The sequence below is a fragment of the Macrobrachium rosenbergii genome, chromosome 25, assembly GCF_040412425.1.
Source record: "Macrobrachium rosenbergii isolate ZJJX-2024 chromosome 25, ASM4041242v1, whole genome shotgun sequence".
NCBI lineage: Eukaryota > Metazoa > Arthropoda > Malacostraca > Decapoda > Palaemonidae > Macrobrachium > Macrobrachium rosenbergii.
The window spans coordinates 39709956-39723367 of NC_089765.1; the positions used below are offsets into that span (position 1 = coordinate 39709956).

At 42.0% G+C, this 13412-nt stretch overlaps 1 protein-coding gene across 11 annotated transcripts in view; it reads right to left on the reverse strand.

The window, feature by feature from the left end:
- Positions 1 to 11194, reverse strand: part of LOC136852588 (uncharacterized) — a 222082-nt gene extending 210888 nt beyond the window's left edge. For 3 of the 11 annotated variants that reach the window (XM_067127440.1, XM_067127433.1, XM_067127430.1), the window contains exon 1: positions 10974 to 11194. The gene's annotated coding sequence lies outside the window, so the exon portion shown is untranslated. Of the gene's footprint in view, positions 1 to 10777; positions 10930 to 10973 lie in introns of those variants that run through there. The other 8 variants (XM_067127438.1, XM_067127434.1, XM_067127432.1 and 5 more) reach the window with 6 other exon arrangements.
- Positions 11195 to 13412: the final 2218 nt, after the last annotated feature.

A 13412-nucleotide genomic window follows, 5' to 3' on the forward strand; every position in this document is an offset into this window, starting at 1 on the left:
TCCTGCACCTCCAGATAAGAATCCTGCTCCGCAATGTCCGAACGGTCTAAGACCGACAAAGGAGGAGAGACTGAACGAAGCCTGGACAACGATGAAGAGTCTGCAAGCGGATCACCCTAACCAGAATGTTGAAAACCCACACCTAATCGGGTACCCGGAGCTGAATCCGCATAGTTGAACCCACTGGGAAGAAGAGAAGGCTGAACCGAGAAACCCGGAGCCGATTCCCCATTATTACCAAGGGGAAGACGAGTGACAGTAGCCAAACCCACATTGCTAAACCCTGGGGGAGGATGCGCAAACCAAACCGCTTGCGGAGGAACGGAAGAAGATGAAGAAGAAAGGAGAATGAAAGAGGTTGAAGCTACCCTCAGAGTTACCACTGCAGAAAATGCAAGTGACGAAAGTTGCGGACCACTCAAAGAAGGTACCGCAAGCCCTGCCAAAACCATGGAGCGCAAACCCGAACTGGAAGCAACAGGCAAAGCCTGTGAAATACCTAATACTACCGGAACAGCCGCCTGAAGCACAAGCAAGGGGGTTGCGCATACCCGAAGGGATGGAACATGAAACGTCTGCGGCCAAATTCTGCCGAAACTGCATTTTCACCTGTCCAGAAGCTCCTGCTACCGGAGAAGACTGTACTGAGGATGGAAGGGCGGGAGACAGAGGAATAGCAGACGCATAAAAAAAAAACTACCTGAGAAAAGGAAAGCCAAAAGTCGAAGGAGGGAAAACAGAAGATGTGGAAGCCGCAGGAAAGACTGGAGTAGAAGAAGAGGCCGAAGAGGTGACTGAAAAAAGGAGCAGCAGAGAATGTGGGAGCAGGAGATGAAGCAACAGATAACCCAGAAGAAATCTTAGAACGAAGGGACAGAAGGTACACTGAATCGGTCCCCCTTCAATAATCCTGAAACATATCCGACATGAATTCCGGACACTGCTGCGTCACATACTCTCTAATGTTAGAGAAACCATTCAAAAAAAAAAAAAAAAAAAAAAAAAAAAATCTCTCACCATAGGTCTGTACCAGTTTGAAAGACCCAGCAAATCCGCCACATCCAATTGCAGGTCCCGCAAACTACTATTAGAAGCCGAAAGGACACACCAGAATCCGCTTTACTAGATGGAGGAGTAAAAAAATACAGGGAAGGGGCAAACTACAGTAGAAGATTCAGAAACAGTCGGAAGTGAATCAGAAGTTAGAGCAGAGGGATTCTGCACCACCGGAACTGAAACACTGACTTGAGACTTTGAGCCAGACCGAGAAGAAGCGATAAAGGCGAAACTTTTGCCGGAGCACCAAAAACAAAAAAAAAACACTCGAACTCGAAACCGGAACCCGTCCAGGAGAACGACTCTGCAACTTTACTACCTTTTCCTCACTACTTAACCCAGACCTATCCTCTTTTATCACACCTAGATCCTGATCCTGACTAACATTATCAACATTAAATTTATCAATACTACAAGGGGGTTGGAGGGGGGAATCCTTCACTGCCTGCTCCTCACCGAGGGAGCCGGAGAACCTACCCACTCGGAGGCTTTGCGGTTCTCCATTACCCTCAGCACCCGTTAGGGATGGTTCTGGAACAGGCAGGGGAGCTGAAAAGGAAGAAGGATTAGACATCCTAACACTACTACTATCCTTATCTGAGAAATGTTGAAAAGAATGGCTATTAAATTTTCCATACTACTTTCAATCCTATCCTCTATCTGTTTGACTACCTCTGAACTCGCTAAATCCATCAACTGATCTGCAGCAGAAGCCTGAGATACTTGAGGCAATGAGGAATCTGACTGACATTTGCTGCGCTTACTAGCCAAAGACTTGCAATGACGAATATAATCCTCCATCTCTTGTGCCTTCCAATCGCAACATTCATCGCAATGAGTCTGCACATCACACTTAACCTTCCTACATACCTGACAGAATGTCTATCGTGTCTCAAGGTACTCAACCGTCTCTTGCAGGAAGAAGCAGCGATGAGCGCCAGCGTCCACCATTGTAGGGGCAGTCAAGGTAGACGTCGAAGCCAATGGCGCGGTAGTAGAAGGTGAAAAAGTCCATGATGAACCATCGAGACCGGGAACCAGCGAGTCCAAATCCAAAAGACGCTCCACGTTGAAGATATTCAGAAAATCCAGGTGAAAAACCGTTAAATATAATCCAAGTCTTCACCAAAATTCCAAAATACAAAGAGAAGTCGGGCAATAGGATTAAAACCTCGCACTGCAGAAGGAAACAACCTTCCAGCAGCGCGAACAAAAAGCAACTGATGAAAATGGGGCGTGTCAGTGCATACCTGTGTCAGTGTTGCCAACCGTTTGTTATGGTACCTCAAGTGACATGATTTTACCTGCAGCATTGGTAACGCTGGCTGTTAAAATTCTCACTAGTGAGAAGGGTAGTTGAGAGTTGTTCGGGCTAGTGGGATTAAGGGCAAATTCAGGTGTTCTGGGAGTATATTGCAATAGTTAATATTTTACCACAATAAAAAGTGGTGCATGAGTCATACTGCTCCCCTAAGCCACTTTTCCTATATATTCCTACTTAAAACTTTAGAACTAACTTTGATAAAAATCTGGCCACATGGAAGCCATGATTTGAATAAACTTGATTCAACAACACAAGATGAATTTTAAATTTTGTACATTTTGGACCATTAATTCTGCATACGATTTTCAAATGACTGCATCCTACTTTTACTTTTCCACTTAATATCTTAATTATCTCCCTCTTAAAGAACTTACAAAAACATGAATCCCCTTTACCCAAAAAGAATGTTTTGCATTTGATTGAAAATGGTCCAGTGGTTCTGCAATAGTCAAATATTAGTAAGTTGATCCATCAGCTATGCTCCTTAAAGCCTGCAGCTTAGGTGAGCAATAAACATAATACTGTACAGTAATGCTAAATATCCAAGAGCTACAAAACCGAATTACTTTTATGTTCGTGTTAAGTGCATGCATCTTTGGGCTGGAACTCTGAAATGCTAATATGCAATAAAAGGGATGTAGCCTAAAATTACATCAATAAATTTCAAAAATAGCTTACACACAATCAAGATTTATACTCTGATATACTAAATTTGGTCTATGCACTGTACGGGGGCTTTTAAAAATTAACTGAAAGACCATTCCTGCTCAGATGAAGCAGGGATACTTTCTGAGAGTCCCGATAATATTTGGAAATATGCCTCCTTGTAGTTTCTACCTTAAATCAATCCTGAAATACAAACATGTTCAACTGAATGAGTCTGAATGTTGATCTTTATCCTCCTGTCACTTTCCCTGCCAAGAAAAAAAGGTTTCCTTTTTCCAGCATTGCCAACATGGCAAGGGGGCTACGGATAACCCTGGAGGATAGGCCAGAAACTGAATCAGTACATGAAGTAGGGGATGGGCAGCAGTCATTCAGGAGTAATTGAACTCCTAATTGAGATTTAAAAGACGTCTGTGTTGGGAAGAGATCTGTCTTCTAAATCTCAATTAGGAATCACCATTCTCTTTCTCTGCAGGAAAGGGCAAAGAGCCAGCAGTTCTTCCCACCTGCTTCTTGAGCACAATCCTGGAAGTTAGGTAGGGGAGAGGAAAAAGAGGTGGATGGCAAGGCAAGGATCCCCCTTCTTCTGCTGTTGCAAGTTGGGATAGGTTGGTCATGCCACTGAGTAACAAGGGCAGTGACATTGGGTCAAGCCCTCGGTTTTCCTTAAATCCTTTGAGTTAGGTGTAGATTACTCCTGAATGACTGCTGCCCATCCCTTATCTCATGCACTGATTCAATTTCTGGCCTATCCTCCAGGGTCATCCTTGGCCCCCTTGCCATGTTGGTAATGCTGGAAAAAGGAAACCCTTTTTTCCTGGCAGGGAAAGTGACAGGAGGATAAAGATCAATATTCAGACTCATTCAGCTGAACATATTTGTGTTTCAGGACTGATTTAAGGTAGAACCTGCTGTCTGTGTTGGCTTCGTGAAGGAAGAATATTTCCAAATACTACCAGGACTCTTAGAGAGTACCCTGCTTCATCTGTGCAGGAATGGTCTTTCAGTTATTTTTAAAAGCTGCTGTATAGTCTTAAACTGATGGGTTCAGATGGTAGCTTACTCTCTTCCCCTTCACAATCCCCAACCCAGTTAAAAGGAAGAAAAGAGGTAGTCAGCCCTTAAGAGCCAAAGTTTTAAGATGGGATGCCCTATTGCGAAGTCTACCTTCACTGCGGCCTGTTCATCATGTACTAGGACTGGCTACTGCCTTGCAGAGGAAGAAAGAATGGAGGAAAGGAGAGACAGCCAGCTACTCACCTATTCAAACTCTAGCCTTATGCCATCCAAGTACCTGCATCTTGGCCTGTCCAGCACATACCAGGCCGACTACTGCTTTGCAGAGGAAGAATGACTGGAGGAAGGGAGAGAACCAATTGTTCACCTACTCAACTTTCAGCACTATGCCTTCTTGTATCTTAGGCAAGGTGCTTTTTTTTTTTTTCAAAAACAGCTTGGCTATTATGAAACCTGTTACACAGTAATCACTGGGGTCCAAGGACTTGTGGGCAATGTCCCTAGGATAAAATGAGGCAAAGGTAATCTATGGCTACTTGCCTATTTCCCTCATTACTTGTGAACCGAAAGTTCTCCCAGTAGCTTGAGTTTGGCAAACATCCTGGGCTTCATGAACTCTTGGCCAGCCTAGATGACTTACAGGACAAGCTTTATGCCTTATGAAACCAGAAAGAAGGGGTGTTATGGACACCATCTTTTTGTACCTGCCTATACTACAAAGTGACCTCAACACACTGGCCTAAGAGGTCAGGTTCTCAAAAGATAGAGCCTCACAACTAGCACTGGGCACAACGCACCTCATCTAGCCCGTTGCTAACAAATTCTTGGAGGGAGGAACCGAGAGATTCTCAAGTCTCTTGTGAGAAACTGACAGGTCCACAGTATTTTCCATAAATTCATGAATGAGAACAAAAGGAATCCCCAGCCCTCTAAGGACCAGACAAGATACAAAAGGTCGTGCAACTTATCAACATTCTACAACAATGCTAAGGTTAGCAGAACAAGTTTTGAGTGTGAGATCTTGATCTGAGTCCTATGAGTTAAAAGTCTGCAGAGAATCATATCCAACTCCAGAGGCCAAAGCTAACAAGGTGGGCAAAACTGTCCAAAGAACCAATGAGAATGGACAACTACACCAGAAGACTCAGCTCAAGGCAGCACATACCACAGAAACTGAGAGGAGCTTGTTTCAATGAAAATAGATGAGGAATATCTGATATGCTGCAGGTAACTCCAATCACTACCCGGTACAGTATTAGAATACCTAAAAACATGTGGCAAACAGAAAAGAGGACAAAGGGGGAATTTCTGGATTCCTTTACCAGAAGAAGTAGCAGAATGGGATACCAATCAGCATGGGGCCAACTTGGAGTGACAAGTATTACCTGAAAACAAGAGTGACAAAGGCTCGGCTGATCACTCAGTAATTCAAACTCACAGGAGGAAAGGTGAAGATACCAATCATCCCAGGAGTGGTTGGAGGATATGCTCCAAGGCAGCAAGGGTCTAGAATAGAAAAAATTTACACAAGGAGTTTCCTGTATAATGGTAGCAAACAGGTTGATCACTAAAATTCTCCGAAGCTTCAAAAGCCTTTCCTCAAGCAAAAAAAGTAGGGACCAATATGTCTCCAGACTACCTTGCAGGGACAAGAGAGGCATACACTATCCCTCCTTCTCAGAACCAGGTTTGCCTAAAGGTTGGAACTTTGATGCTTTAGGAAAGTCAATGTCTTTCTTCCTCCTGACACCAGCAACCTCCTGAATGTTGCCATCTCACCCCAAGACAAAACACCTATCACAGCAGTCTGCCAATGTGTTGTAACAGAGGTTGAGCCACACAGTGGACTGGCCAGAGGCCATGACAATGGACTCAATGGCATCATCTTTGCACCTTTCTGGCAGTCTCTCCTGGGGGAGGTCATTTGTCAGTCCAGAGACTGATGATTCCAATGCAAAAGGAGTAGTCACTGCATCCTCACACTTATAGTACCTCTTCTGATGCATAAGCAGCAGGGGAAGGAGCTTGCTAGATCTACTGGACAACAAGGAGCTCCTTGACCACAAATCAGAGCATTCACTTTGTCTCAAACATCAAGAGCAAGCTGGGACTAAGACAACTTTACCAACAGTCTCACTTCAAGAGAGCCTGATCGACGAGACCATAGCCAGGTGTGAAGACAAGGTGGCCTCCCCAAGATTAGGCTATTTATGTTCACAAACACACAATATGCAAAATCTCTAGAAAGTGCTGCTCTAGCTTGACCTGAAGGGGCTCTGGAGGACTGAGCCGTATCATCTCATGCAAGACATGCCTTGCTTGTGTTTCCTTGCTCATTCTTGATCTCAAGGGATTCATACAAAACTCCTACCAGGAGAGGCCCCACAAGACCTGACAATGGCACTTTCTAAACATTTGCAATCTGCCATTCTATCACCCCTACCAATAATCTGTGAAACCAGAGCTAGCAAGTGCATACACACTGAGTGACTCATGCACCTCCTGAGAACACAGTGAACCTTGCACAAGAGAGGAGGAAGAGTTCAAAAGAGACCTCTCCCAGACCAAGAGGGCTCAGCCCCAGTGTGCCCTCAAAAAGGCATTGAGGAATAGCCTACCCAGTTGCCTGTATGTACATGGTCCAAAAACCTCTTACAGAAACAAAAACTGTCCTGAGCAACATGCACACTTAGTCCCAAAAATGAGCACATGAACAGCAAGCAGGCTACATTGACTTAGCCACAAGTGATCCCAAAGAAGGACACTTGAAGGAATTGGGAACAGTCCTCTTGCCAGAGGCTGGCTGTTCACCAACAGGTGACCAAGAGCCTCTGCTTCTCTTCAAGAAGGAAGAACACTCCAGAGAAGATCATCAGAACTTCTTGAATGTGAAGACTTAGACTTTCCCTCCTCCTTCTTCCTCCTACTAGAGGGAAGAGATGACAAGGAGGAGGAGGACAAGCTTGATGAGGATTGGGAAGAGGATGAAGAAAAGCACCAAAAACTTATCTTCCCTTTCCACTCTCAGGTCTTACTGGTTGTACTTGATCAAGGCAGGAACTAAAGACAACAAGGCTGAAGCAGCAACTGGAAGTTCCACCCTGGATGGACTACCACTACAAGCTATCATCTTGTAGTGCTAGCCCTTCCAGCAGAAGAACTTCCAGTTTCTGCTTCAGCACTGATGTCTTTAATTCCTGCCTTGACCACTCCTCCACAAGTAAAACCAGTAAGACCTGAGAGGGGAGAGGGAAGGTGGGTTTTTGACACTCTTCCTCATTCTCTTCCTACTCCTCATCAAGCTTGTTTTCTTCCTCCTTGTCCTCGACATCTCTTCCCTCTTGCAGGAGGAAGACGGGAAAGTCTAAGGCCTCACTCACAAGAAGTTCCTGGGAGCACAGGAAGCAGCAGTGTTGTTCATGCTTTTTTCATATTCGGCAAAAAAACAAGTTAAAAAATCAATCACAGCTGTAAAAGTATTCTTCACAGCAGCCAAAGGAAAGGTAATAAAGGTATACAGTGAGTGAGGGATATTACCCTGTTAACCCACTAACCACCAATTACCAAGTACAATGACTGCTCCAGCTGTGCTGAAGATACTCCTACATGAAAGGCAATGGTTTGTATTTCTGTAAGAACAAACACAAGCTGAGAAAGATTCATACTTGGAAGGAAATTCTGAACAGCATTCAACTGATTTGTAGAAGGGATCCATTGTGAGTGTACCCACTGTTGGCACTGAACAATCTGAATACCAAGCATGCTCCTAACATAAAGCAAGCAGTGCTGGTCCAACCAAGTTCACTTCAGGGAAGTACATGAGAAAGAACCTAAATCATGGCTTACACAAGCATGATATGTAGACCAGGTAAGAGCAAGTGAATGGCAAGGGAACCAGCCAACACGGCTCCAAAGAATACATGGTAGGTAGGGCTTGCTCTGCTGCTTGGACAGGAGTGCTATCCAAACCCCAAACACACTGGCAAGTGGGCCTCGCTGACCTTACCAAGTGTTTCTGGACACACAAGAGGTACAGCCTAACCCACTACTTGCTCAGAGGAGGAGTAGGGAGGTCTTCAGCAGTGAGGAGGAATTGGTAGGCTGACACTTTTAGTCTGTCTCCTATACAGAAAAACTTACAGACACCATTAAATTCTCTGACAATGGCAACACTCAAGATTCTGAAAGAAAGATACATACTAAATAGTGGGGATCAAACCAAGAAAAACTGAAGGTTCCACTTGCTAACACCCTTCACACCTCCAAATATGAAACACTCTCAAAATAATAACACCAAAAAAACATAAAAGTTCAGCTCAGCAGTCAGAAGGAGCACAACAAGACATCCTTACATGATGACAGCTGAGGAAAAAGTTCTTAGTGATAGGAATGGAATGGAATACAAAATTTAGGTCAAAGGCCAAGCACTGGGACCAATGAGGTCATGCAGTGCTAATGGGAAAATTAAGAGTACAAAGGTCTTACATGCATAAAAGGGGGAAAACCTTGCATTTGTACTATGAAACAACTGTCAGGAGAGGGTGGAAAGTAATATGGAAGAAAGAGAATATGAAAGGAGGTACAGTAAAAGGAATGAAAGGGATTGCAGCCAGGGGACAAAGGTATGCTTTAAAGTACCCTAGGCAAAGCCAACAGTGCACTGCATGAGGTGCACTGACAGCACTACCCCTCTATGGGGTTAGTGACGGTAGTAACTGACAGGTATTCACTCCACTCAACCCCGCCTAACCACCAGTTATCATATTCAAAATTGATCTCCCAGGTAATGCTGAAGGATACTTCAAGGTGGTTTGTATTCCTTAGGAACAAACAAGAATATAGCCTACTTCAACATGATACTTCTGTAAGCTCTGACTCTAATTACATTAAGTTTTTTTTTAACATTTTTAAAGTGACACCATGCACTATGTAAGTAAGGGCCTGGTGACCTAGGTTATGTGAGGGGAAGGAGGGGGGGGAAGGTCCCATGGAGGGGCAACCCTCCCTCACCCTTAACCAGGTTAAGAACCTGGCATTCTACATTAGGTTAGGTGTAGTTAAGTCACAACTCTATTAATTTACAGTGCTCTACATCAAGATGAATGGGGAGGATGTCCCAAGACCAAGCCCCAAGAGTCTGGTAAGGACCCAGGACCATAGCTTAAGTTGCAAATCTATTATTCTATTTTAATCTACACTCCCCTAAGTTAGGTTAGGTGAGGGAGGCAGGGGGCTAAGGTAAGGACCTGGCACCCTAGGTAAGGTGATAATACATACATCCTTGAATTTCACTTCTATGTTTTCCACTATCCAAAAACCCCAATTTTTCACTATGATAGCCCATAATTGTAGAATATAAACTTACTAAGTACATCCACAACAGATAGAGGCAGGGAAAAAAAGTTCACTACCTTGGTACCAAATTTCCACTACTGATTCCAGCTTACAATGAGGAATACCCCTAGGCCTATATACAAAAGGTGATGGTCTGTATTTCCATAAGAATAAATAGTTTTACAAATATCTTTTATATAAATCTGACGAATTTGAAATTCATTTCTGGTATATTTTGATGTCACAACTCAATGTTGGAGTTTTTATGCTGTGTTCTTTAGTCCCCTTAATATACTTCGAAAGAAAATCCAACTAAGACCTATTTCAAATTTACTGTTACCAAGATATTTACTATCTTATGTTTAAGTTTTGACATTCATCCCCATTTATGGGGCTGGTGCTAATCAGGGCTCTCGTAGGAGTGGTTATAGTTAAAGTAAAAAAAAAAAATTTTTTTTTCTTTTAGTAAATGCCCAGTTAACCCATTACACGCCACTAAGTCTAACGAAGTACAGAGACCATGGTACATAGAACATTTTAGGGCATGCTAAGGTATATAGGACCTGGAGAAGTCTATGTGAAGCTAGGATGGGAAGGTTAGGCTACTATATATCCCTGGATTTTTCTCAATTTCAGTCATTATCCCCATCCGTTTCCACTATAAGGGTTTCCCTGCACCATTAGCCTGTATATGGGTTAGGCTAGTTTGGGTTAAGTTAAAATTGCTAGTTTTAGTCCCCTAAGCTTATCTACATCACGGTACTTAGGCAACAGTCGGCCACAGCAAACCATTGCAAGAAGAATCATCACATTAATAATCACCAGAAAGCAAAGCTCACCAGTTACAGATTGCTCGTTTTATAAGTGTACTAAATATTTACGAATGTTTATGCACCAAGAACAAGTTTTACTAATCTGCCTAAATACTGCCTCTACAATTGCCTACAACATTAGTTTCAGTCTAACCTACGCCATGCCTAGCATGTAAAATATTCCTTAAGAACTATTATAACATTCTGGACTTGAAAATATCATTCCCCTACATTTCAAAATGTGCTCTGAACATGAAAATATCATTTCCCTATATTTCAAAATGTGCTCTGAACATTCCCGTCATTCTTTACGTCAACAATGACCTAACCAACAAAACCTAACCTGACTTACGTTTCGCGCTTTTACCTAGGGTAACTAGGCCTACCCGACCGTAATTTAAGACATTATAGTTAAAGATGCTGCTTTAAAGACTTAATCTGAAAGCTGCACGTAAAATACTTGGACTATTAACGATAAATTCGTACAGAGAGCGCACGGCCACATAGCCTAATGCAAAATGTAAACAAAAGATTAGCCTAAGCCTCGGCCCTCGGGTTGCTAGCTTACCTCGTCCACAAAGCTTTTGCGCTGTTGTTAAGCCATAAACATTCCCACAAGGAAAATGACAGGTTACAGGCCGGGGTTAACTTTTTTCCTTAGTCCTCATACTTTCACCAATGGATAATACAAAGTTCGGCCACTCAACCTGCAACCAAAAATAAGGAAGAAGAAATAGAGACAAAACGAAGTAACGAGACTTTACCTTTTAAAAGATGGTTAACCGCTCTAGTAACTCAGTAATAACCATATATCTGAATTTCCCGTCAAAGCTTTTTTATCCCTCTGTCACGGTATCATTATTAGTGCAATGTACACCTTTCGTCTGAAAGGTTTAGCATTCGTTCCCGAATGTCTGGAACGACATTTAAAGCGCACACTTGCAGGTAGTAGCAGCGTCGTCTATTAGGTGTGCACATTTTCTTCTTCTTGCCGATAGTTGTAGTTATTAAGTTCATTGTTCATATCACGACTCCTTGCTATTTTCGACCAAAGAACTAATTTTTTATACTTATGATCCATAGTGAACAACGTCAGTTTTTCAAAGCTTGTAATCATTTGATTATAATATAAAGTATTCATGTTCGTTTCATCGGTCTCTGTTATGAAACTCATCCTTGATGGCAATTTACAAGCTTTTCCCAACTCATTGATCGAAAGAACAAGAGTAGTAAGAGTACACACATGAAAGCATAAATCAAGTTATGACAATTACAAAACAAAGTAATAATAAACAATACAAAAACAGTAGTGCGTGTAAAAACAGTAACCCATCATGCCAGTTGCTCCGTGGCCAAAACTTATCATAATCACCGAAAGTACCACTTTCTCCTCTCAGAAAAATCAACATTTCGCAGGCGCAATACGGTACAAAAAAACTTTAACGTCGTACTTTAACACATATTACATAATCAGAAGGATAATGCAGATCTAGACAAATTAATCTCATTTATAACATTTAGATTATTTTTTATTCACCACATGATTCACGTCAGACTTTGAGATCTCACGCAACTTTTATGCATTTACATACTCGTAGAGTAAAAGTCCTTTGTTTTATGATTCGCTGCACGTCTGAAGCAGCATGGATTATCCTCTCGCTCGGCAGGGCATTTCAATTCTTTTGACAACAAAAGCACAGGATGTAATATTATATATATATATATATATATATATATATATATATATATATATATATATATATATATATATATATATATATATATATATATATTATTTGCCTCCCCCGCCCCATTCTAGCTTAATCTTATTGTTGATCTTATGAATTAAGTCTCTAATAACAAGATCACATTTCAAAACGTTATGTTTAGTACCCCCAGCAGTTGGTTTATTAAAGGCACTTAGAATTTTGTTCTCAATATTCTTGACATTCTGCAAGGTCTTTCAGCCTGTTCTTGACTGCATCACCTTGCTGAGTTATCGATGAACCGCACTTATACAGATCTCATTCAAAAGAGATTGGTTAAGGGCAATCTCGTGAAATGAGCCATCTGCATTACCCATTCATGCATCGAGGTATTCCTCTATGATTTTGTCAGCAGTTTCGGCGTTTCTGACGATATAAAATCTGAAAGAAGACCAGCATTTGTTTTTGAGGTGTGGACCGCCTGCAGCCTGGCAGCCAAGAGCATGGCAGGAAGGACCCACCAATCCCTCAAGGCCACCCTCATCACTAAGTGCGACCGACCTGACGGAATATTTGTGATTTCTGGAGCTTGAGTACTCTGTTAGCAGACTAGTAAATGAGGGAACTGCAATGTGAAAGAACATTTTCAACTTCAACTAAATTTCAAATCGTAACATGACTTGAAGGAGAGTGAGGAATCTTTGTAGTTTTCTGCTCTGCAGAAAAGCATTTTCTTACTTGTGAGTGGGAGTGGACCTTAGCTAGTGGGGGATATGGGAGAGAGAGCACAAACCGGGAGGGTGAAGGAAGTTGTGTACTGTAAATAACAGGTTTATAAGAAAAGACATTTTCATACGTGAAACAAACAACCAAAGAGCCACTGGTCAGGACATGATGTAGGGTACATGAAAGTAGGCAAAATATGTTCAAGGGGCAGCGGTTGAAGGAGAAGGTTATTGTGCATCCATTCAGAGAAAAGCTTCGGGGGGATACATCAAAAGAAGCAGAAAAAGAACCTGGGCAGAGGAGGAAGAACATACAGAAGCAATCTTTTGATGTGATTTAAGAAAGCTTGGTCTGACAACCTGGCACTGTAACTGTTAGGTTAAAGGTAAAACTGTGAAGAATCAATTGCTTATCTCATAAATGATAAAAATTATCATAAAAATTTAATATCTACTAAAAATTCCATGTCATTATCAACAATGAATCAATATTGAAGACCTCTTTTATGGAACCTGAAATATGGTGTTTCATTCTTTCATTTCCATGCATGAGAAATTCTGTCATTACGTGCTCTATAGTATGGAAACATCACAAGATCACACATTGGTGGTTCATAACACTACAGTATGAACTTGAAGGTCAAGTGATTATGACCTATTTTCAGCCTACTCAGCATAATCTCGAGTCCCGGATAGCTGATATAACGTTGTCCAAGAAGCAGACGAAGAATGGATTCTCTAATATTTTAAGTTCTTCCCAGAGAAAAATCTC